The following is a 26,954-nucleotide window of genomic DNA, read 5'->3' as shown; positions in this document are numbered from 1 at the left end:
AAAAGCTTGAACTTGAAAAGCTGGAAGCGGAAGTTAAAGATCTTAAAGGTGAAATTAAAGAATGGAAAAAAACATTAGGTCAAGAGACAGTAATAGGAAAAGGAAAATGTATCGGTCAATTCCCAGGGTACCCATGTTTGGATAAATTAAAAGCGCAAACCCAAAGACACGACCGAGGAATAGATACGGATTCTGAATCCTCCGACGATACAGGGTTGGAGGATGAAGGATTAGGGGTGCGCTTTGCCCCGTTTAAAAAAAGACGAGTTGTAGTCAAATCAGAAGAGACTGTGGAAGAGGGTGGAGCCAAAAAAACGAGGAAAAGGGTGTATGCAGAATACTTATTTCATGATCCGGCAGACCCAGAGAAAATTGATAAATGGTCCAAGGAATTGTCCAATCCAAAGAAAGGGGGAGTAAAAACGTGGGACCAATTGGACCGTTTAAGAAATATATATCAACTTCATCCCTAGGACGGAGTGCAAATTTTGACCATAATGGTGCCAAAAACACAGGGAAGAAAATTGCACGACAAGGTAGAAGAAGCTTTGGGGCGGGATGAACAAGAATTAGACGCAGGATGGGAGGCGATTAAACACTGGCTGCAAGCCTTCAGTCCAGCTAAGACAGACTGGGGAAAAATTGCAGCCTGCCAACAGAAAGGAACAGAGGAGGTCCTGGAGTATGACGAGCGGTTTAGATGCACGTGGCTAGAACATTCGGGTATGAATAATATGGATGAGGAAATGGATGAACAAGTGTTTGGACCCCTGAAAGCAGCTTTCGTGGCAGGTCTAAAGCCAGAACTGTCCAAAATGCTTAAGGTAGTGTTACCGGACTGGGAAGGTAGAGGAACTACCTTTGCAGCATTGGTGGATCGATGTAACCAATTAGATCGGGATATGGGAGCTAAAGTCCGAGCTGTACAGGCTATGGGATAGAAATCCCAGGATTCCGATAAACAGTAATTCGGAAAATTACCCGGAAAATGTCATTATTGTGGGAAAGAAGGTCACTGGGCCAAGACGTGCAGGGCAAAACAGAAAGGTCGTGGCTGGGGAAGAGGACGCAGCCAGAGATACAATTCAGCCAACAAACCAGGCTTGTCACAAGATAACGACCTCATAGAAGCAGTTAAGCGACTGACAATACAACAACAGAAGGAGTTACTTGGGATAGCAAAAAACGGTTAGAGCCCACCCTGGCCCCCACTTCTCGCACTAATACAACAAAGGGGAGATGGGCTATATATAACTGTGAGGGTGGGCGATAAGGATGTGGACTGTCTTTTAGACACAGGGGTGGAATTAACATGCTTACCCCTACAATATGGAGACTTTTTGCCATTGGATGGTAGGGCACGTACAGCCTATGGAGTTGGGGGCCATAAAATGGAAATTAAAAGGACAACACCGGTACTTATAGGGCTGGGTCCACATGAACTAACCATGCCGGTCTGGATAGACGCAGTAGATCAACCCCTTTTGGGAATGGACATTCTAATCCAAATAGATTCATCGTTGCATTTTGAGGATTGTCGGGGTGACATGGTCAATTAGAACTTTGAAGCAAGAAGAATTGAAGGAACACCCGATATGGGCTAAAGATAAGAACGATTGTGGCCTACTCCAGATGGAGCCTGCGTCATTTACCGGGACCAAGCCTCCATGCACTAAACAGTATCCCATCAGTCCAACTGCCATCGCAGGAATCTTACCAGTTATTCAGCAATTGGAGAAACAAGGGGTGCTTATTAAAACGTATAGCTCCTCCAATAGCCCCGTGTGGCCGGTACAGAAATCTAATGAGACTTGCCGTTTGACTGTCGATTATAGGAAAGCTAACCAGTGTATTGATCAAAAAGCTCCTTTGGTCGCAGATCTCTCCACCATTTCTAATGCCCTCAAACCGGAACATAAATATTTCTCGGTTATAGATATGGCCAACGGATTTTGGTCGGTGCCTCTGGCACCGGAGGTTCGACAGTGGTTTGCTTTCACGGTCCAAGGACAACAGTATACTTGGACCCGGTTACCACAGGGTTTCCACAACAGCCCTACAGTATTCCACATGGCTTTACAAAGCCATTTGCGAGAATTACCTCCCCTGTCATCCACAGTCATCCAATATGTAGACGATATCTTGCTAACTTCCAACACGGAGGAGCAGCATGAACAAGATTTACGAGCTTTGCTGGACCACCTTCGGCTGAAAGGACATAAAGCCAGCATCGACAAAGCACAAATATCCCAAGAACTGGTTGTATACCTGGGACAAAAGATTTCACAAGGAAAGAGAGAACTTACCCAGAATAGAACTGCAGCCATTCGGGCTGCTAAAAATCCCACCACGATTCAGGAACTAAGGTCTTTTTTGGGATTGTGTAACTTTAACAGAAATTGGATTGACTCCTTCACACAGCTTGCTCAGCCACTGAATGATATTTTAAAGGGGAAACGTGCCTCTAAAGAAGCCATCACCCTCACAAAAGAACAGCAAGAGGCCTTCCTGAGTTTGAAAAAGGCTTTGTGTTCGGCACCGGCTCTGGGAATCCCCGACAGTGGTAAGCCATTTACCCTGTTTGTCCATGAGAAAGAAGGATATAAAGCAGCTACACGGACACAAGTACATGGGGATCGGCAAAGACCTATTGGCTATTATTCGGCAAAACTGGATGCGGTAGCCCTCGAATGGGGAAGTTGCCTAAGGGCCATGGAAGCTACATGTCGAGCGGTAATGACCACTGCGGGTCTAGTCCTCGACCAAAAGTTGATTGTCAAGTGTCCCCACACCGTACACGCTTTGCTGTCTATGAATAGAATGTCTCAGGTGACGGCAGCAAGATGGACCTGCTGGACAGCAGTTTTGGAAGCTCCTAATCGCCATATCGTCTGGGCCAGCCCGGTTAATCCCGCAACTATGCTCCCGATGTCAGAATCGAGGGAGCAAGAGAGGGGAGAATGTGAAGAGCATGACTGCGTGGAGATTTTAAAAGAAACAGAAGAAGCAGCCTTAGCAGCAGAGGAGCCTCTGCACAACCCAGACCTCATCCTGTTTACAGATGGTTCCTCCTTTGTTGACAATGGTACCAGAAAAGCAGGATGGGCAGTTACAACCTTATATGAGGTAGTGGCAAAAGGATGTTTACCCTCAGGAACGTCAGCACAACAGGCCGAGTTACGGGCCCTGTCAGAAGCATGTCGAATAGCAGAAGGACAAACAGCTAATGTCCACATAGATTCGCGTTATGCTTTTGGAGTCGCTCATAACTTTGGTCTGTTATAGCGAAAAAGAGGATTCCTCACTGCTGCTGGTACACCTATCTGAAATGGAAAAGAAGTCCGAGACTTACTGGAGGCCATACAATTACCTCAGGAAGTGTCCATCCTGAAGTGTAAGGCCCATACCAAGGAAAATAGCACAGAAGCACAGGGAAATGCCCTAGCTGATCAGGCAGTTAAAGATGCCGCCTCACAGGGCGTTCCTCCAGAAGAACCAACACAGATGTGCAGATTAAAAGCACTCAGGACTCTGACACGAGACCTTCAAACAATGCAAGGCGAGTGCTCCCGAGAGGAAAAATGGACATGGATTGAGGCAGGAATTAAGCTATGCGAAGATGGTGTCTGGTGACAAAGAGTTACCAACAAGCCAGTCGCGCCACAAGCGCTTATGCCTTTTTTAGCCCAACAGATCCACTCGTGGGGACACTTGGCCTCACAACAGATGACAGCACGGTTCCAGAAAAACTGGTGGGGTCGGGGATTTAAAAAACATGCCCAGCTGGTAACAGACCGCTGTGTGGTCTGCCAGAAAAATAATTCTGGACCCATCACGGTAATGCCCCAACTGAGGCCCCCTGCCCCTGTCGGACCATTCCAGCATCTGCAGGTTGATTATATATCTCTTCCTTCATGCCAAGGATACACTAACATTCTTGTCATGGTCGACAGATTCTCTAGATGGGTAGAAGCTGTCCCAACTAAAAGAGCCACAGCCAATCACACTGCAAAGGTCTTGTGTAAGGATAACATTCCTCAATGGGGAGTCCCGAGTAGCATTGACTCAGATCAGGGAACACACTTCACAGGTGCTGTCTGCCAAGAAGTCTGTAGGTTACTGAACATTATGTGGGATTTACACTGTCCTTATCATCCACAATCATCAGGACAAGTAGAACTAATGAATCGAACTCTCAAACAACGGCTTGCCAAATATCACCAAGAAGGAACACCATGGCCCCAGGCACTATCAATAGTGCTATGTAGCATTAGGGCAACCCCGAACAGAACTACAGGTCTAAGCCCATTTGAAATTATAACAGGAAGACCCATGTCGCTGCCAGGAACTATCGATTTACGGAAAGCTGATGTTCACTTAATGAGTGACACTTTGTTATCATACTGTCAGAACTTAACTAATGCTATTAGTTCTGTTTCCCGACAGGTATCGGCAGCTTGGGGTAATCCACCCGAAGAAGGACACGACATCATCCCGGGAGTCTGGGTGTATGTGAAAAAGTTGCATAAAGAACCTTTGGGTGCCAAGTGGGAGGGACCTTATCAAATGTTATTGACCACCCAGGCAGCTGTTAAAGTCCAAGGAAAGAAAGCCTGGATCCACGCTTCACACGTTAAATGAGCACCCGTAACTGAAGCTGAAATCTATTAAGGACAATTACATTTTGCAAAAATGTATAAATTTACTGCATTATTGATTGTAGGTATTCTAGGCATAGGCCTACTTCTTACTAGCCGACCCTCTGCACCAAAGGGAAATAGTAGGGTAGCAAGGGAATTACATATAAATACATTTTTATATATGTCATACATTTATGCCAAACAAGGTAACATTTCTAGTTGTTGGGTGTGTGCGCATATTCCTATTCACTCAAAGGGAGGGATTCCCTTGAGGCCAGTTCCCTTGAATATCTCGGAAATGGTTGAGTGGATTATTAATCAAAACAAAGGCAATGCGTTTCAGGATACGGAAAACTGGGCACGTAAATGGAAGTCAGCAGGTTACAATCTGACTACCTTTGAAGGGGGATACCAACCGTGCTACAATAATTCCAAATGGCCCCCATTTTTTGTTATCACTAATACAACGGGAATAGGAAGACCGGGGGAATCGGTCTGTCTGATTAGAAACATCAAAGGAGACCAAAATATGGGGTATAGTAACTGCTCCCGGAATTATAATATAATCAAGCCACGGAACCGTCCAAACTGGGCCGATGTGGGAATTTTTAACGTAACGGGGATTCTGAATAAAACAGATGGAAAAGCCTGGACAGGCACCGGAGTGTTGCTGACAAAGAAACAGCTAACATTCATTGCCTATAATGGCACCTATTGGGTGTGTGGCCACAAGGCCTACTCTTGGCTGCCCCAGGATTGGATGGGATCCTGCTATTTAGCCTACATTGTGCCTTATATGTATCATATAAAGTCACTGTCGGAACATTTACACCGTCCTAAGAGAGCTATCACAGAAACAGAGAGGTTCTTTGCCATTCTGATCTCCAGGTATGGGACCGCCAGACTGACAAGGGAATCCATTAACATGGCATCCGTTGTGCAACGGGTAGCCAATGATACCTCAGAGGCCCTAGTTAAAATCAATGCAGAAATGGTAGCAATCCACACAGTAGCCCTACAGAATAGACTGGCCCTTGATTACATCCTGGCTGAAAAGGGAGGTACTTGCGCCCTACTCGGAACTGAGTGTTGCACATATATCCCAGATAGCTTTGAAGAAATTACCCACTTCGCGGAGCATATCCAAAAGGAGGTAGAAAAACTTAAGCAACCCCCATCATTCACTTTGTGGAGTGGAGCCATTGAATGGCTAGGTTCAATAGGAACTTCATTGGTAGAAGGTTTAATTCTATTTGTTGTAATTGTTTTACTTTTACATTGTTTGTTTATGTTGATTAAATGTTGTTGCGACCAGGCGGCTGTAGCTGCTGTCCCGCAGGTGAGACACCTTGCAGGTCCCAGCAGACTGTCTGTACGTGGCACAGGGGTATGTTATGCTTAAGGGAACATTGTTTACTGGTTGAATTAAGATATTGATTTGGATTAAATTGGAATAAGGTGAATTAACCTACTAAAACCAGACTTCCATTGTGGCCACGATGGAACTCGGGTTGGTGTAAATTTGTGTGGAAGCTACTAGTCCGGACATGTGGCGAAACACATCAACAAATTTTAGAAGGAAACTCTATTAACATGTATGAAATTATTTTGTAGAATGTTTAACCAATGATGCCTGATGTTTTATGATTCAGTTTGTGAAAGAATCAAAGGGGGGACTGATAGAGAATTCAAACAGGCTGCATTTAGACAGGCTGTGAAACTTCACAGACAACAAGTCAGAGATGCTACGTGAGTGGAAGCATGTTGCATTAAGTCATCAATCAACTTGACATTTTAGGACCCTTGGGTAGCGAGCCAATTAAAAGGTTAAAAGACTATTAGTTGAGCCAATAAGGTCAAAGAAGGCGAGTTCTTTTCTGTAAATTGATCCAGATATAAGTACAGCCATTTTGACCATGTGGTCTCAGAAGGACAAAGACCTGGCTTAAAGCCAGAAGCTTGTTGTTGCTCTCTGCCAGAAATAAAGAAATTAAAACTACAATCGGAGTTCGTATTTCATTGGAAATTAAGAGATCTAACAGGACACCCGATCTGGCTTGTACTGGAGGGCTCCTCCTGAATGCTCAAGGTAGCAGAACCGTTGCTTCAGAACCCTGATGGTCTGCTCAATGAGACCATGGTAGCATGGCTCTCATTATATGAGTGCTAGCCACGAGTGGTGGGGTTGAGGAGGGGAGGCATCAGGCAGGTGCAGAGCAGATAGCCCTTGTCTCTGAGCAGCCACCCTGGAAGATTGCTGGCACGCCGGACTGGCGTAGGATTATCGCTGCCAGGATACCGGGCATTCACCATCAGGATGTGCTGGGTGAGGTTACACACCAACTACACATTAATTGAATGGTAGCCTTTGTGGTTGCAGTTCATCTCTCGATTGGTATACGTTGCCCGCAAAGCTATATGTGTTCAGTTGATGGTGCCCTACACCATGGGGAAGCCCAATATCCTGCCAAAGCCACAAGTGCATTCCTCCTGCTTCTCTCTGTAGAGAGAGAAGACAATGACGTTCCTTCTCCTGGAGTGCAGAGCCTCTGTAAAGTCCCGAATGCAGTGATGGATGGCAAACTTGGATAGGTTAGCTGTGTCTCCTGCTCTAGAATGGAAGGAGCTGATGGTGACAAAATTAAGGGCCACGGTGACCTTGAGGGCGATTGGCAGTTCTGTTGTTGCCCTGCTCTGAGGCTGCAGGTCTGATTGCAGGAGGTGACAGAGTTCCGTGACCACCTCCTTGGTGAAGTGGAGCCTCCTAATACACTGCTCCTGGCTTAAGTGCAGGTATGAGAAATGCTGTCAGAAGACACTAGGTGGGTAAGGCCTCCTGCTGAGAGCCCTCCTGCCCCTCCTCTCTCTGCGAACATCTTGTCTTCTTCTTCGTTGTCTCTGCTCTATCTCCCTATCATACTCCAATGAGGGGGGACTGCAAGTAGAAGCCCCATGACTGGGACCAAGTGATGTGAGCAGAACCCTTGAATGCAGAAGCAAGGTGTTCGCCACTTGCAGCACCACTCCCTGTCACCTCACTAACTTTAATTAACTGTAGAAAGCTCCAAACAGTTGCACAAACTTACACGGACTCAGCACCAATCAAAAAATAAGTCAGCTGCAAGTTGTTGCTGATCCCTTTAAATAGGACTGGTGGGGGTCATTCCTGCTGCTGAACAAATGTTCAGCTGCTTGTGATTTGGAGAGGACATTGAATGGAGCAGCAACGTTGAAAATGGCAGGTCGTGCCTCAAATCAGCGTTGCACACTGATTGATCTCATGATCTGCCTCTTTACCATTTTTCTAGCGATCGCAGGTAACGGCCGCACTGCTGACCTACCCAAAAATGGCAGCCGCCGCGGGACCCGCCGGGATTGGGCAAAGCGAGGGGACTGCCACTTTTTCTCCAAAACTGGCCTTATCAGCCGTGGCTAAAGTGCTGAATTTCACAGCCTTTGTGTTGATACAGCCCAAACTTGTTCATAGTCAGTAGATTCTAGGGACTTTCAAACCATCAGTCTGAGCTGGATTTGAACACTTCTCCAAGAGTCTGCTAACTTATTCCACCGGCCAGTATTAGAAATCTATTTTATTTGTTTGGAAAATGGATGTTCGCATGAACAAATCAAAGCTGTGCTAATAAAATTATAATGCATTCAGGTCAATTAAATAGCATGAGTAAATGTTAATGTGGCTGAACTATGATTGCAGAAATAGCAGACACACATATAAAATTAACAAGCCCCCAGATGAATTAGAAATTTGGAAAAGATTTTGCCCACAGATTATAGATACAGGGAACAGACCTCCAACAATAGTAATTTATATTGTGTTAACTACTTCAAAATAGGAACCCTATTGTTAAAGAACCCAGTGTGGACTAATCATATGGACTAGGAGCTGCTCAGTATCTGTGTTGAATTACTTGCTCTCATCTAGTGGTGTTACAATAGGTCTCAGTTCCTTAGGCTAGGAAAAATAAATCACACTCCTGCTTCTGATGTCTATCTAATGATTCCCATTGGAAAATGGGCATATGACATTGCATGAGGACAGAATCAAATTTAATGCCCCCATGTTGAATATCCTGATGGTATTCGCTGTCACACATGAAGATTAGGTACTTCAGCAGTCCCATAGAACTGCTCCCATCAATGATCAGTGCCTTCAAGAAAGGAAAGAAGAAAATTAGAGGAGTGACAAAGGGTTACAAAAATATCTAGTTAGGAATGGGTTTTGAAAGTTAAGTATAAAGAGATGTAATTATATTCTCTTTGGAACATAGTAGCACCTGTGGGACGGCCACTATAGAAGTGGTTTCTATGAAAGGAAACTAGCCAGGGTTCAACAGTGGAATCTATAGATAATATTTCTTTTTAATTTTCATTGTATGTACACAACACTGCTGAACTCCCTGTGTCAATGACCTAGTTTATTGTATTTTAGAAAACATGGAATGGATCTAACACAAAGTGTGGAATGGATGTGCATAACTACTGTACAAAGAATGTATCTGATCCCTGATAACCTGATTCGAAGGACACATGGTACCTCCCTATAAGTTTAGTGATGAGTAATGCAGGTGGTCTTATGTCAATATACAATGTTAGCTGTAGAACACAAAATGGCAGGGGTTATTTAGTGCAACTTCACAAATGAATAAATCTTGTACCTTTAATCCAGCTTCAAGACCAAAGTTCAGTGGAAACATGGTTCCCATCACTAGTTAATGTGCTTATTGGAGAGAAAGCAGCAGAGCCTTGATATGAGCCTCAAGGAATTTGAAATTAACTTAAATCATGGTCACACTAAGCCTACTGTCCCAGCTGAATGTGGGTATAAAAAGCATCAGATTGATTGGGAGGCGACTTGAATCATGACACAGAGAGTGCACTAATAGGACATTATACAAGGCAGAAACATCAGTCTCAGTTCCTCAAGTAGACAGGGCCGTAACGAGAAGATAACTATCTCCTTGGGGACGGGGGTATAATTTTTACTATCATAGATTTCTGTGATCTCTGCTTTATAGGTTCATTAGTTAGGTAAAGAAAAGAAAAATAGCCTTAAGGAGACACTGAATATGTTCAAAGCTCTTTCTCATTTTAAGATAACTGCTATTTTGTGAGCATCTGATATATATTTTTTAAGGGCTTCGGCACCTGATTAATTTCCAGTGACCTTGCTGAAAAGTGTGCGGAATTAGTTAAGTGAGACAAAGTGCTGGTGGTCTTATGGCAGGGACATCTGTAGATCTCAAAATAGCAGAGTACAATCTGTTCAGCTTTGCGTGTTTGATAAACTTCCACATGAAAAGATATAAATTAAGCTAAAAACTGGGGATTTAGGGAAAAACTTCAGTATTGTTAAGAAATTGGCTGAAGAGTAGAAATCAACTGGTTAAAGGAATAATGTCAGGGTGGCGGGGGGAAGGGGAGTACTCAATGAGATGCCCCAATGCTCAGTATTGGGACTACTTCTGTTTATAATTTACCTTCAGTGATATGGAATTATTTAAGAAACAGCTAGGTATAGCAATGGGGAATTTAGGGTAACTCTAAAATATTGGGCCAAATGGCCTTCCTCATTCAAAAATATCTTGTGATCTTGTGAGTAACTAATTTATCACCTTCAAGATAAAATGGAGATCAGGTGAGGACAGGTTTAGGTTTGGATGGAGTGCCCTCCATGCTGAATAGCTTGCTGATACTTAAAGGGTAGATTTTCCTCATTGCACGTGGGCACAGCACTGAGGAAAATTGGGCTGAAAGCCCACCTAATTTTCAATCCATTTAAACTAATGGACAAAAAATTGGCAGGCTCTGATGAGCATGCTCCCTGCTGACTTTTCCTCCATGTGCTGCACCAGGGAATCCTTTATGTCCAATCATAATAGGAGGAAAATCTGCCCCATGCTGTCAAGACTCATAGATGAAAAATGGAGACTTGGCTAAGGACCAGAAAGCAAAGGTAGCCTTGAGGAAGAATTCATAGAGTGTATTCGGGATGGTTTCTTAGAACAATACATTGTGGAACCAACCAGCGAGCAGACTATTTTAGATCTGGTAATGTGCAATGAGTCAGAATTAATTAATGATCTTATAGTAAAGGATCCTCTTGGGAAGAATGATCATAGCATGGTAGAATTACAAATTCAGTTTGACGGTGAGAAAGCTAGGTCTCAAACTAGTGTCCTGAACTTAAATTTAGGCAATTACAAAGGTATGAAGGCAGAGTTGGCTAAAGTGGACTGGGAAAATAGATGAAAGGGTAAGAAGGTCGATAAGCATTTAAAGAGCTATTTCATTTCTCTCAGCAAAGATATATTCCACTGAGAAAGAAAGACTCTAAGAGAAGGATGAACCATCCGTGGCTAACTAAAAAAGTAAAGGATGGTATCAAATTGAAAACAAGGCATACAATGTTGCGGAGAATAGTGGAAGACCAGAGGATTGGGAATTTTTTAGAAACCAGAAAATGATGATTAAAAAAATAATAAAGAGAGAGAACATAGATTATGAGAGTAAACTAGCAAGAAATATAAAAACAGACAGGAAGAGTTTCTATAGGTATATAAAAAAGAAGAGAGTAGCTAAAGTAAATGTTGGTCCCTTAGAGGATGACACTGGGGAATTAATAATGGGAAAAACAGGGAAATGGCAAAGAATTTGAACAACTATTTTGTATCGGTCTTCACGGTAGAAGACACTAAAAGCATCCCAATAATGGATAATCAAGGGGCTATTGGGAGGAGGGAACCTAAAACAATCACTATCACTAGAGAAAAAGTACTAGGCAAACTAATCGGACTATAGGTGAACAAGTCTCCTGGACCTGTTGGCCTGCATCCTAGGGGTTTAAAAGATGTGGCTGCAGAGATAGTGGATGCATTGGTTGTAATCTACCAAAATTCCCTGGATTCTAGAGAGTTCCCAGCAGATTAGAAAACCGCAAATGTAACGCCCCTATATAAGCCTTGTTTTCAATTTGATATCATCCTTTACTTTCTTAGTTAGCCACGGATGGTTGATCCTTCTCTTTGAGGCTTTCTTTCTCAGTGGAATAGATCTTTGCTGTGAGATATGAAATAGCTCTTTAAATGTTTGGTGAATGGAGCATGGGCAGATGGAGCAGGAGCGGCAAGATCGGGGTGAAGGAGCTGTGAGAGACTGTGGAGGGATGTGATTGGGGCCCAGGGGAGGCATGAGTTCGGGGCCAGGGGCCCAGGGGCAGCACAAGCCAGCCCACACTGCGATATGTGTGCGCACTAGGTCCGTGCAGCAAAGCGGGTCTGCAGTTGTCTTGGGTAATCCTTGCCACTGGACCAAGACCTAGCTCTGTCAAGCCTGTGTGGTGGCTGGTGTGCAACGGCCACCACATGTTAAAAAAATCCACGCACAGGCATCTTCCACCCTTGGGGATGTAGTTCGGGTTCTTCATTCGAAACACTTGTGAATTCATCTTTTTTTGGTGTGGAAGCAAGTAATCCTCGTTTCAAGGGACCGCCTATGATGATGATGATATGATGATATAAGAAAGGAGAGAGATGGAAAGCAGGAAACTATAAACCACTGAGCCTAACATCTATCATTAGGAAAATGCTGGAGTCCAGTATTAGGGAAGTAGTAGCAGGACATTTAGAAAATCATAATGCAGTCAAGCAGAGTCAGCATGGTTTTATGAAAGGGAAATCATGTTTGACAAATTTGCTGGACTTCTTTGAGGATGTAACAAGCAGGGTGGATAAAGGTGTACCAGTAGATGTCATGTATTTGGATTTCCAGAAGGCATTCGATAAGGTGCTACATAAAAGGTTACTGCACAAGATAAGAGCTCATGGGGTCTGGGGGTAATATATTAGCATGGATAGAGGATTGGCTAACTAACAGAAAACAGTCAGTCGGGATAAATGGATCATTTTTAGGTTCGCAAACTTTAACTAGTGGGGTGCCTCAGGGATCAGTGCTGGGGCCTCAACTATTTACAATCTATATTAATGACTTGGATGAAGCAGTGGAGGCTGGGTCATTGAATATATTTAAGGTGGAGATAGATAGATTCTTGAACAATAAAGGAGTCAAGGATTATGGGTAGTGGGCAGGGAAGTGGAGTTGAGGCCAAGATCAGATCAACCATGATCTTATTGAATGGTGGAGCATGCTCGAGGGGCCAAATGGCCTACTCCTATTTCTTATGTTCTTATGTTCTTATGTTCTTATTTTATGGAACCATATTGCAGAATAAGTCTGCAACTTCAGGATAGGGTAAACTTGAGCTCATCCAAAACTCTGCTGCCCATATCTTAAGTCACACCATGTCCCGTTCACCCATCACCCTGTGCTCGTTGACCTACATTGGCTCCCGCTCCGGCAATGCCTTATTTTTAAAGTTCTCATCCTTGTTTTCAAATCCCTCCATGGCCTCGCCCCTGCCTATCTCTGTAACCTCCTACAGCCCTACAACCCTCCAAGATCTCTGTGCTCCTCTAATTCTGGCCTCTTGTGCATCCCCTTTTTTAATAATTTCACCTTTGGCGGCCATGCTTTCAGCTGCCTAAACACTAAATTCTGGAATTCCCCCCATAAACCTCTCCACCTCTCTCTCCTTCTTCAAAATGCTCCTTAAAACCTATCTCATCTGTCTTAATATCGCCTTATGTGGCTCAGTGTCAAACCTTGTTTGATAACGTTTCTGTGAAATGTCTTGGAACATTTTACGATATTATAGGCACTATATAAATGCAAGTTGTTGTTGAGGAGAAAGGAATGAAAAGATAGCAATATCTGTGCATCGAACAATATTTCTCAGTTGGACCTTATTACTATGGGTCCTGTTAAAGCTTTACTCCCCAAACTGGTAGAACAACTATTTGATGGGTTATAGTGTGTATCCACCCTATTTTCATGAGGATGGTGACATTGCAGTCACATCTTTTACGGTGAGTTGTGATGTTCATCATGCTGCCTTGAGAAATTTCTGGAACCTTTGTCTACCTAGTCAGGACTCACCATCAATTGTTAATGAGCAACTAGTGACTATTTCCTGGGGGTAGGACACAAGCACGGTCTCTTTGGGATCACGTTGGCTCCAAGAACACTTGGTACCCTAAGCAAGGGGCTCTGAGAGACCACAGTAACATCGTTATTGTTGCCCAACTGAGATCAACTAATTTAGCACAGATCTGAGTTAGTTGATCTTCTGTGGAGATTTAGTTATCTTATATCTAAGGCAAATTCACAATGCTTTAGGGCACTGTTGATGATTGCTGCAGGACACTGTTCATGTTGGACCAGCCAGCCTGGATCATTGATGTCACCTGGAGCAGTAAATATGTCATGGGGTGGAGGGGTTGAATTCTTCCCAGTCAGCTCCAGATAACATTGCAAGCTAACGCCTTAATTGTGAACATAATCAAAGCCAGGCAGCTTACCAGTGTTGTGTGTTGGTGTATTAAATGGATAAACCCCATCCTTAGCCCTAATGTTTACCTCGTGAAGTTAAGCCTTAGGTGTTACCAATCTGTGCCAAAGTTCTCTGAGCTTAGGTAGGTAGGATGTGTCCCTACAGGGAGAGAATAAACACTCTATTATCAGATGTGGATTTCTCAGTAGTTTGGTCGAGACACTCTTAAGCATGAGCGAGAGCATCAGGCACTCAACCAATAAAAAAACCTGTCTGCAAAGATTGTCTGCTTTAGATCTAAACGCACCTAAACGCACACAGCATTCGAAATAAAGTAAATGAGTTGACGGCACAAATCATTACAAATGGGTATGATTTGGTGGCCATTACAGAAACGTGGTTGCAGGGTGGCCAAGACTGGGAATTAAACATACAGGGGTATCTGACGATTCGGAAAGATAGACAAGAAGGGAAAGTAGGTGGGGTAGCTCTGTTAATAAAGGATGATATCAGGGCAGTTGTGAGAGACGATATTGGCTCTAATGAACAAAATGTTGAATCATTGTGGGTGGAGATTAGAGATAGTAAGGGGAAAAAGTCACTGGTGGGTGTAGTTTATAGGCCCCCAAATAATAACTTCACGGTGGGGCGTGCAATAATCAAGGAAATAATGGAGGCATGTGAAAAAGGAACGGCAGTAATCATGGGGGATTTTAACCTACATATCGATTGGTCAAATCAAATCGCACAGGGTAAACTGGAGGAGGAATTTATAGAATGCATACGGGATTGTTTCTTAGAACAGTATGTTACAGAACCTACAAGGGAGCAAGCTATCTTTGATCTGGTCCTCTGTAATGAGACAGGAATAATAAATGATCTGCTAGTAAAAGATCCTCTCGGAATGAGTGATCACAGTATGGTTGAATTTGTAATACAGATTGAGGGTGAGGAAGTAGTGTCTCAAGCGAGCGTACTATGCTTAAACAAAGGGGACTGGGATGAGGGCAGAGTTGGCTAAAGTAGACTGGAAACACAGACTAAACGGTGGCACAATTGAGGAACAGTGGAGAACTTTTAAGGAGCTCTTTCACAGTGCTCAACAAAAATATATTCCAGTGAAAAAGGGCGGTAAGAGAAAGGATAACCAGCCGTGGATAACCAAGGAAATAAAGGAGAGTATCAAATTAAAAACCAATGCGTATAAGGTGGCCAAGGTTAGTGGGAAAATAGAAGATTGGGAAAATTTTAAACAACAGCAAAGAATGACTAAGAAAGCAATAAAGAAAGGAAAGATAGATTACGAAGGTAAACTTGTGCAAAACATACAAAAGGATAGTAAAAGCTTTTACAGATATATAAAACGGAAAAGAGTGACTAAAGTAAATGTTGGTCCCTTAGAAGATGAGAAGGGGGATTTAATAATGGGAAATGTGGAAATGGCTGAAACCTTAAACAATTATTTTGCTTCGATCTTCACAGTAGAAGACACAAAAACCATGCCAAAAATTGCTGGTCACAGAAATGTGGGAAGGGAGGACCTTGAAATAATCACTATCACTAGGAGGGTAGTGCTGGACAGGCTAATGGGACTCAAGGTAGACAAGCCCCCTGGTCCTGATGAAATGCATCCCATGGTATTAAAAGAGAAGGCGGAAGTTATAGCAGATGCATTCGTTATAATCTACCAAAATTCTCTGGACTCTGGGGAGGTACCAGCGGATTGGAAAGCAGCTAATGTAAAGCCTCTGTTTAAAAAAGGGGGCAGGTAACTATAGGCCAGTTAGTTTAACATCTGTAGTGGGGAAAATGCTTGAAACTATCATTAAGGAAGAAATAGCGGGACATCTAGATAGGAATAGTGCAATCAAGCAGATGCAGCATGGATTCATGAAGGGGAAATCATGTTTAACTAATTTACTGGAATTCTTTGAGGATATAACCAGCATGGTGGATAGAGGTGTACCGATAGATGTGGTGTATTTAGATTTTCAAAAGGCATTCGATAAGGTGCCACACAAAAGGTTACTGCAGAAGATAAAGGTATGCGGAGTCGGAGGAAATGTATTAGCATGGATAGAGAATTGGCTGGCTAACAGAAAGCAGAGAGTCGGGATAAATGGGTCCTTTTCGGGTTGGAAATCGGTGGTTAGTGGTGTGCCACAGGGATCGGTGCTGGGACCACAACTGTTTACAATATACATAGATGACCTGGAAGAGGGGACAGAGTGTAGTGTAACAAAATTTGTAGATGACACAAAGATTAGTGGGAAAGCGGGTTGTGTAGAGCACACAGAAAGGCTGCAAAGAGATTTAGATAGGTTAAGCGAATGGGCTAAGGTTTGGCAGATGGAATACAATGTCGGAAAGTGTGAGGTCATCGAGCTTGGGGGAAAAAAAAACAGTAAAAGGGAATATTATTTGAATGGGGAGAAATTACAACATGCTGAGGTGCAGAGGGACCTGGGGGTCCTTGTGCATGAAACTCTTTTAGAGTCTACCTGTAAAACATAAAACATTAAACCGTGCCACCCGCCCTGGATGACACAGCAGACATTTACAAGGCCCTTTTTTTCTTTTTTGTGTTTTTCTTTTTTTTTTGTGTTTTTCTTTTTTTGGGGGTTTTTTTTTTGGGGCGCTAAAATCACATTTTTTCCAGTGCCCCCTATAAAAGGGGAGGGGGACACTAAAAGCACCGGCAATTAAAACAAATTAAACTTTAAAACGTAAAATCAAATTAAAATTTGGTTGCCGGGCGTGATGATGCACTCCAGTCCCTCCGGTGCCCACCTCTCGCGGAAGGCCGCGAGCGTACCGGTGGACACCGCATGCTCCATCTCCAAGGACACCCTGGACCGGATGTAAGAGCGGAAGAGAGGCAGGCAGTCAGGTTGAACGACCCCCTCGACCGCCCGCTGCCTGGACCGGCTGATGGCACCCTTGGCCGTGCCCAGGAGCAGTCCTACGAGGAGGCCCTCGGACCTACCCGCTCCCCTCCGCACAGGGTGCCCAAAGATCAGGAGAGTGGGACTGAAGTGCAGCCAGAATTTCAGGAGCAGCCCCTTCAAATAATGGAACAGGGGCTGCAACCTCGTGCACTCAGTAAAAACATGGAACACGGACTCCTCCAGACCGCAGAAATTGCAGGCGGCCTGGGAGTCCGTGAACCGGCTTAAAAATTTGTTGCACGGCACTGCTCCGTGCACCACCCTCCAGGCCAAGTCGCCGATGAATAGTGGGAGGACTCCCGCATAGAGTGCCCTCCATCGGGGAACCCCGCCTCCTCCGGACGGCAAGATGGTACGCCATGGCGTGTCCGGACGGCCGGCGAGGATGGCAAAGTTGAGAGTGTGCAGGAGCAGCCTGTACAGGAAACCCCTCCGCGCGGAACTGAAAGGCACGGAGGGGATTTCCCCGAGGCGGCTCAAGTTGTGAGGCGCCGGCCCCCGAGTGAGGTTCCGAGATTTGGCGCCAATGAGGAATTCCGTCCGGACGGGGGTCAGTTTGGACGGGATCTCCCCACGTACTTGAGCCTCCTCGATGCACCTAACAGAGTCAGGGCCCAAAGCTGTTTTTAGCGACTCGATGGCTTCGGCCGCGTGGCGGACGTCGGCTGAATTTAGGCGCCGCACCAGCGTGCCTGGCGCCATCCAGCCCGCTCCTCCGCCATCGAGCAGGTCCCTGACCCTGGTCACCTCACTAGCCACAGCCCTCTCTTCCGACCGCCACATAAAACCTCGGTCGTGGAGGTACGGATTCCAGAGCAACGGTTCCTGCAGGACAGCCGCCACTCCAGTCGGCGGAGAGCTGCGCTTGGTGGAGACTTTGTTCCAGACCCTGATGAGGTCCCTGTAAAAGACAGGCAGCTCCCGGAGGGTGGTCCTGACACCCCCTAAGTTCACAAACAGGAGCTGCGTGTCGTAGTTGAGGTCGCGCTGCTGGCGGATGAAATACGTCACCAGAGCGCACCACCTAGGAGGGGGCTTGACGTAAAGGTATCTCTGCAGGGTCTGAAGACGGAAAGTCACGAGCTGGGCGCTGACGCACACCAACGACTGACCGCCCTCCTCAAGCGGGACACTCAAGACCGCAGCAGAGACCCAGTGCTTCCTGTTGTTCCAGAAGAAGTCCACCAGCTTCTTCTGTATCTTGGCGACAAACGCAGGGGGAGGGGTCAAAGTGACCAGCCGGTACCACAACATTGCGGCCACCAGCTGGTTTATGACTAGCGCTCGACCCCTGTAGGACAGCACTCGGAGCAGTCCTGTCCAGCGCCCTAGGCGAGCGGCGACCTTGGCCTCCAGCTCCTGCCAGTTCGCCGGCCAGGCTCCCTCGTTGGGGCTAAGGTAGACTCCCAGATAGAGGAGATGGGTCGTGCTCCAGGCAAAAGGCCTGAGCTCCTCCGGCAGGGAGTCCACCCGCCACTGACCCACCAGGAGTCCGGAACATTTCTCCCAGTTGATTCTGGCGGAGGATGCGGCCGAGTAAATCTCTTGGCACTCACGCATCCTCCGCAGGTCAGCGGGATCCTCTACCGTGAGGAGCACGTCATCGGCGTAAGCCGAGAGGACGACCTCCACGCCCTGCCCTTGCAGAGCTAGTCCCGTCAGCCTCGTCCGCAAGAGGCGCAGGAAAGGCTCCACGCAGATGGCATATAACTGCCTTGTGCATGAATCCCAAAAAAAAGTTAGTTTGCAGGTGCAGCAGGTAATCAGGAAGGCGAATGGAATGTTGGCCTTCATTGCGAGAGGGATGGAGTACAAAAGCAGGGAGGTCCTGCTGCAACTGTATAGGGTATTGGTAAGGCCGCACCTGGAGTACTGCATGCAGTTTTGGTCAACTTACTTAAGGAAGGATATACTAGCTTTGGAGGAGGTACAGAGACGATTCACTAGGCTGATTCCGGAGATGAGGGGGTTACCTAATGATGATAGATTGAGTAGACTGGGTCTTTACTCGTTGGAGTTCAGAAGGATGTGGGGTGATCTTATAGAAACATTTAAAATAATGAAAGGGATAGACAAGATAGAGGCAGAGAGGTTGTTTCCACTGGTCGGGGAGACTAGAACTAGGGGGCACAGCCTCAAAATACGGGGGAGCCAATTTAAAACAGAGTTGAGATGGAATTTCTTCTCCCAGACGGTTGTGAATCTATGGAATTCTCTGCCCAAGGAAGCAATTGAGGCTAGCTCATTGAATGTATTCAAGTCACAGATAGATAGATTTTTAACCAATAAGGGAATTAAGGGTTACGGGGAGTGGGCGGGTAAGTGGAGTTGAGTCCACGGCCAGATCAGCCATGATCTTGTTGAATGGCAGAGCAGGCTCGAGGGGCTAGATGGCCTACTCCTGTTCTTAATTCTTATGTTATCAAGTTAACACTAGTTACTACCATTAAATCTCTCTGGATGCTACATTTTCATTTACTGTCCCTATGTATTAGCATATTTTGCTTATGTATCACTGTACTTAGTGTAGAATAATTTTAAATTTGTATATTAAATATATATTAGATGCATAAAACTATATATAGTGAAAGTTACTGTTGGTAAGTTATCATTCAAATACTTAATGTACTGCTATCAAATTTATTTCTCCATTATTTTAACAAGGACATTAACCTATTTATTTTAAATGAGCCCCCATTGAAATATAAGAGAGGGAAATTTGATCTGAGTGCATTACGTATTCATACAATCACTAGCTGTAATTTCTACTCTTATTTGAATTAATTTTCTCTCCCATTTCATTCTTCCTGAATGGAAACAAAGGGAATAATTATTCATGCTTGTGGACTATTGCTACAATATACTTCATTCACTTCATAACTGGAGTGCAGATTCTTCTGTAAATATCGGGTGAGAAATTGGCCTCAGTTAGCACCTGTTTTATTGGATGGCACAAGTGCTCTTAGAGCTACAAAATGGCATCTGTGGCATGCACACACAGTTGTGACGCGAATTGCACTGGATGCCATCTTGATGCAGGCGTTAACATACTCGCAGTGAAAGTCCGACAAAATTTGCAGAGCAGGCAGATCATGATGTCAATCAGCATTCAACGCAGATTTGATGCTAGCATTGACATTTTGGAGCTCAACACTCAGGCCAACGCTCTCCCTTAAGATCGCACAACATTTTGTTGTGTACACCCATCAGACTTCTTCTGTAGCCTGGGCCATCAAAGTCCTCATATGAATCCTCTGCAGCAGAAACCCAGTGAGTTCGCACATGTGCTATTCTTGTCCCCTGCCCTGGCTGCTGCACAGCCGTACCTGGTGTCTCACCATGTGTTGATCCTGCCTCTAATCTATCCTCTAAGATATGCTCAGTGTCAGTATCTGAGCTGGTGACTGTGAGTGTGAAATCAAGTGACGTTGTGACTTCATCGTCGCTCTCTTCTTGCTGTTCACCATTTCCAGGCCAGGTTGCAGTTCTTGGGTATCTGAAAGGTAAAAGGCACAAGGATAAGGTTGTGGTGAGGGAAGGGGGGAAAGTAAGAGGTGCATGCTTGCATCATCTGCAGCTTGCAAGTCAGAAGTGATTGTAGCATGAGAGGGAAATGGGATGTGAGAAGGGGGATTAGGTATAAGGATACCGTCACCTTCAATGGCTTCAGCTCCGCCGGTAGTTCTGCCAGTGGCCACGGCCTCAGCAATGGCTCTTCCCATAATGGCCAGCACTGTCTCCTCCATGGGGGTTCCAAAACTCTGGCTCTGGCTCACTGTCCCCTTCTGGCATACTGTCGTGCTGCCTCCGGTCGTGCACCATCTCATCTTGCAAGAGAGAGGGAAATGTGTCAGTGAATGTTGTGGAATCTGTTTGGGTGATGTGGCTGCCATGGTTGAATAGCTGGCAGTGTGCTAGCTGTGAGATGTGGGTGTGAGGCTTGCAACAGTGCTAAGTGTGTGAGGGTGTGGTGGAGCATATGGAGGTTAGAAATGAGATTGTTAGTAGGTGAGTGATGGGGCGTGGTGAATTGAGGAGTGACTGAGGCTAGTGGAGCAGTTGGTAGGATATGACATTTGAAAATGCATTTACTATCCTTAACCACTTGAGCGAGGTTATTAAACTTCATGAGGCACTGCATTCAGGTCCTTGAGGCTAGACTCCTTTAACTGACCCCCATGGCTATCTGCTCCCATTGCCTTTTGACTGTGTGTCTGGAGGTCCTCCTTGCCCCTGCGGATACAGAACGTCTCTCCTCCTTTCCACTTCTTCCACCAAGATCTCCAGTGCAGTGTCCATTGGAGCTTGGAGCTTGCTCTCTGCTATGCTGTGCCGTTCTTCATTGTTTAATGGGTCAGATTCACTTCCTCCATGATTCCCAGCACCTGCTGCAGTCACAATGCACCTCCCCTTTAAGAGGTGTGGCTAGCTTTCAGCAATGCAGGCTAGCATTAATGGCACTAGGAAGTTACGATTCTGAGCCCCCTGCTGATGGCTGCAGCCAATGAACAGCGCAGTTAGTGCTGGCTTCACACAGCAATCATGCTAATCAGCAGGCAGCACAAAGGCGGCATTGCATATGAATCAACGAACACGGGTTAATTGGGCATTGCAATCCCCACGGTGGTTTTCGGGGACTATCCAATTTAACCCCTCTCTTTTGTATGATTTTTGTTGAAGTTGAAATATGATTTGTTTCTTCTGGTGAACACTGATCAAGCAGATCAGACGCCATCTATTTATAGAAATATCCTCTTGACACTTCCTTTTTAAGAGCATCTGTCTACTTTTCTTTTAATAGTAACAGTACAATGAATGTTTTTTATAGCCTTTGATATCCTGTCGGCAGACCATTCTCTTTATAAGACATTTAAGGCCTCAATGGCATTTTAGCATCTGTTATTTGGAGGTAGACTTCTGTTACAAAATATCTTAAATATGGGCTTATGGTATATTACTGTACTTGCCTCTTTTACATCTCCAATATGTACTTTCTTATTGAATTTTACATTAAGTATGTTACAAAAATACTTGGAAGTGTTGTGCACAAAAAGACAACTGATTTGTCGAGCACCCCTAAGGGACAACAATGTCTGGGACAGAATTCCAGAGATGAGAAGAGCAATGTGTGAAGTTTTGCCTGTGGTACAAACTTGTTGGATACAGAATATTGGTGTGTAACTGTAGCAACTCATTCAAAATCATGAGGGGTCTGGACAGAGTAGATAGAGAGCAACTGTTCCCATTGGCAGAAGGGCCGAGAACCAGAGGATACAGATTTAAGGTGATTAGCGAAAGAACCAAAGACGACGCAAGAAAAAACTTTTTTACACAGCGAGTGGTTAAGATCTGGAATATATTGCCTGAAACGGTGGTGGAAGCAGATTCAATGTTATCTTTCAAAAAAGAGTTGGATATGTATCTGAAAGAAAAAAAAATGCAGGGCTAGGGGGAAAGGGTGGGGGAGTGGGACTAGCTGAGAGTCGACATGGGTTCGATGGGCCGAATGACCTTCCATGCCGCAACCATTCTATGAATCTATGATTTTAGGCTTGTGGCATAATCATGGACATCTGACTTAAGCCTCAGCAAATTTTACAGTGCTGCTTCTTGTCATAATTTTGTGAAAATTTGACAGCTTGGTCACAGCTGCCTGATACAATAATAGGTGGACTCTGGCATGGAGCAGGCAATCCTTATCAAGTCCACTGGTTTGTATGACTTTGTACTGTGCTAAGTATCAGAGAAAGAGATGGATTTTCTCTGAAGCTGACAAATAATACTCTGTCCAAACACAACTATAAGTTTCATAGAACACAGACTCTTCCCATGGTGACAAAGTTGAGTTGAGGTGCCGCAGGGTTCAGTGCTGGGACCCCAGCTATTTACAATATACATTAATGATTTAGATGAAGGAATTGAGTGTAATATCTCCAAGTTTGCAGATGACATGAAACTGGGTGGCAGTGTGAGCTGTGAGGAGGATGCTAAGAGGCTGCAGGATGACTTGGACAGGTTAGGTGAGTGGGCAAATGCATGGCTGATGCAGTATAATGTGGATAAAAACACGAAGGCAGAATATTATCTGAATGGTGACAGATTAGGAAAAGGGGAGGTGCAACGAGACCTGGGTGTCATGGTACATCAGTCATTGAAAGGTGGTATGCAGGTACAGCAGGAGGTGAAGAAGAAAGTATGTTGGCCTTCATAGCTAGGGGTTTTGAGTATAGGAGCAGGGAAGTCTTACTGCAGCTGTACAGGGCCTTGGTGAGGCCTCACCTGGAATATTGTGTTCAGTTTTGGTCTCCTAATCTGAGGAAGAACGTTCTTGCTATTGAGGGAGTGCAGCGAAGGTTCACCAGACTGATTCCCGGGAGGGCTGGTCTGACATATGAGGAGAGACTGGATCGATTGGACCTAAACTGGAGTTTAGAAGGATGAGAGGGGATCTCATAGAAATATATAAAATTCTGACGGGATTGGATAGGTTAGATGCAGGAAGAATGTTCCCGATGTTGGGGAAGTCCAGAACCAGGGGACACAGTCTAAGGATAAGGGGTAAGCCATTTAGGACTGAGATGAAGAGAAACTTCTTCACTCAGAGAGTTGTTAACCTGTGGAATTCCCTACGGCAGAGAGTTGTTGATGCCAGTTCGTTGGATATATTCAAGAGGGAGTTAGATATGGCCCTTATGGCTAAAGGGATCAAGGGGTATGGAGAGAAACCAGGAATGGGGTACTCAGGTGAGTGATCAGCCATGATTTTATTGAATGGTGGTGCAGGCTCGAAGGGCCGAATGGCCTACTTCTGCACCTATTTTCTATGTTTCTATGCTTCTATGTCTTTTGGATTAGTACTCTGCTGTCAGCTTTTTCACCATCTTCAGCACTTGGTAAAGCATAGATCAGCAATGATTATGAAGCCAAAGAACATGTTGAACTTTGCAGAATACAACCAGGTGGTTAATATCAATATTTCGCAACAGAATTATTGACTTGGTGTACTCAATGCGGTAATAACACACCATGGACCTGAAATTCTGATTTGGCCTTCCTGCGGGCATTTTAGAAAAAAAATCCGCACTTACCTTAAGCTGCTGCCCATGTAAGCACTTCCGAGCCTGTGGCCTGAACTGATTGCAATTCGCAGTGCGTGCACGTGGTATCATAGTAATAGGAGTTCCGCAGGGTCCTAAACTCCTATTACTCCAATATTGTGATAGAAACATAGAAACATAGAAAATAGGTGCAGGAGTAGGCCATTCGGCCCTTCTAGCCTGCACCACCATTCAATGAGTTCATGGCTGAACATGCAACTTCAGTACCCCACTCCTGCTTTCTCACGATACCCCTTGATTTCCCTAGTAGTAAGGACTTCATCTAACTCCTTTTTGAATATATTCAGTGAACTGACCTCAACAACTTTCTGTGGTAGAGAATTCCACAGGTTCACCACTCTGTGGGTGAAGAAATTCCTCCTCATCTCGGTCCTAAATAGCTTACCCCTTATCCTTAGATTGTGTCCCCTGGTTCTGGACTTCCCCAACATTGGGAACATTCTTCCTGCATCTAACCTGTCCAACCCCATCAGAATTTTAAACGTTTCTATGAGGTCCCCTCTCATTCTTCTGAACTCCAGTGAATACAAGCCCAGTTGATCCAGTCTTTCTTGATAGGTCAGTCCCGCCATCTGGGAATCAGTCTGGTGAACCTTCGCTGCACTCCCTCAATAGCAAGAATGTCCTTCCTCAGGTTAGGAGACCAAAACTGTACACAATACTCCAGGTGTGGCCTCACCAAGGCCCTGTACAACTGTAGCAACACCTCCCTGCCCCTGTACTCAAATCCCCTCGCTATGAAGGCCAACATGCCATTTGCTTTCTTAACCACCTGCTGTACCTGCATGCCAACCTTCAATGACTGATGTACCATGACACCCAGGTCTCTTTGCACCTCCCCTTTTCCTAATCTGTCACCATTCAGATAATAGTCTGTTTCTCTGTTTTTACCACCAAAGTGGATAACCTCACATTTATCGACATTATACTTCATCTGCCATGCATTTGCCCACTCACCTAACCTATCCAAGTCGCTCTGCAGCCTCATAGCATCCTCCTCGCAGCTCACACTGCCACCCAACTTAGTGTCATCTGCAAATTTGGAGATACTACATTTAATCCCCTCGCCTAAATCATTAATGTACAGTATAAACAGCTGGGGCCCCAGCACAGAACCTTGCGGTACCCCACTAGTCACTGCCTGCCATTCTGAAAAGTCCCCATTTACTCCTACTCTTTGCTTCCTGTATGACAACCAGTTCTCAATCCATGTCAGCACACTACCCCCAATCCCATGTGCTTTAACTTTGCACATTAATCTCTTGTGTGGGACCTTGTCGAAAGCCTTCTGAAAGTCCAAATATACCACATTAACTGGTTCTCCCTTGTCCACTCTACTGGAAACATCCTCAAAAAATTCCAGAAGATTTGTCAAGCATGATTTCCCTTTCACAAATCCATGCTGACTTGGACCTATCATGTCACCTCTTTCCAAATGCACTGCTATGACATCCTTAATAATTGATTCCATCATTTTACCCACTACCGATGTCAGGCTGACCGGTCTATAATTCCCTGTTTTCTCTCTCCCTCCTTTTTTTAAAAGTGGGGTTACATTGGCTACCCTCCACTCCATAGGAACTGATCCAGAGTCAATGGAATGTTGGAAAATGACTGTCAATGCATCCACTATTTCCAAGGCAACTTCCTTAAGTAGTCTGGGATGCAGTCCATCAGGCCCTGGGGATTTATCGGCCTTCAATCCCATCAGTTTCCCCAACACAATTTCCCGACTAATAAGAATTTCCCTCAGTTCCTCCTCCTTACTAGACCCTCCGACCCCTTTTATATCCGGAAGGTTGTTTGTGTCCTCCTCAGTGAATACCGAACCAAAGTACTTGTTCAATTGGTCCGCCATTTCTTTGTTCCCCGTTATGACTTCCCCTGATTCTGACTGCAGGGGACCTACGTTTGTCTTTACTAACCTTTTTCTCTTTACATATCTATAGAAACTTTTGCAATCCGTCTTAATGTTCCCTGTAAGCTTCTTCTCATACTCCATTTTCCCTGCCCTAATCAAACCCTTTGTCCTCCTCTGCTGAGTTCTAAATTTCTCCCAGTCCCCGGGTTCACTGCTATTTCTGGCCAATTTGTATGCCACTTCCTTGGCTTTAATACTATCCCTGATTTCCCTTGATAGCCACGATTGAGCCACCTTCCCTTTTTTATTTTTACGCCAGACAGGAATGTACAATTGTTGTAGTTCATCCATGCGGTCTCTAAATGTCTGCCATTGCCCATCCACAGTCAACCCCTTCAGTATCATTCGACAATCTATCCTAGCCAATTCACGCCTCATACCTTCAAAGTTACCCTTCTTTAAGTTCTGGACCATGGTCTCTGAATTAACTATTTCATTCTCCATCCTAATGCAGAATTCCACCATATTATGGTCACTCTTCCCCAAGGGGCCTCGCACAACGAGATTGCTAATTAATCCTCTCTCATTACACAACACCCAGTCTAAGATGGCCTCCCCCCTAGTTGGTTCCTCGACATATTGGTCTAAAAAACCATCCCTTATGCACTCCAGGAAATCCTCCTCCACCGTATTGCTTCCAGTTTGGTTAACCCAATCTATGTGCATATTAAAGTCACCCATTATAACTGCTGCACCTTTATTGCACGCACCCCTAATTTCATGTTTGATGCCCTCCCAAACATCACTACTACTGTTTGGAGGTCTGCACACAACTCCCACTAACGTTTTTTGCCCTTTGGTATTCTGCAGCTCTACCCATATAGATTCCACATCGTCCAAACTAATGTCCTTCCGAACTATTGCCTTAATTTCCTCCTTAACCAGCAATGCTACCCCACCTCCTTTTCCTTTTATTCTATCTTT

The 26,954-nt window shown here is 44.9% G+C and overlaps 1 pseudogene; it reads left to right on the top strand.

Annotated features, from left to right (window-relative positions):
• Nucleotides 1-8,134, top strand: part of LOC139262442 (sialic acid-binding Ig-like lectin 12) — a 239,010-nt pseudogene extending 230,876 nt beyond the window's left edge.
• The last annotated feature ends 18,820 nt before the right edge of the window (nucleotides 8,135-26,954 follow it).

Source organism: Pristiophorus japonicus, chromosome 4, assembly GCF_044704955.1.
Source record: "Pristiophorus japonicus isolate sPriJap1 chromosome 4, sPriJap1.hap1, whole genome shotgun sequence".
NCBI classification, from domain to species: Eukaryota; Metazoa; Chordata; class Chondrichthyes; family Pristiophoridae; genus Pristiophorus; species Pristiophorus japonicus.
The sequence above is the reverse complement of the archived record's forward strand: the minus strand, read 5'-3'. Positions and strand labels throughout refer to the sequence as shown.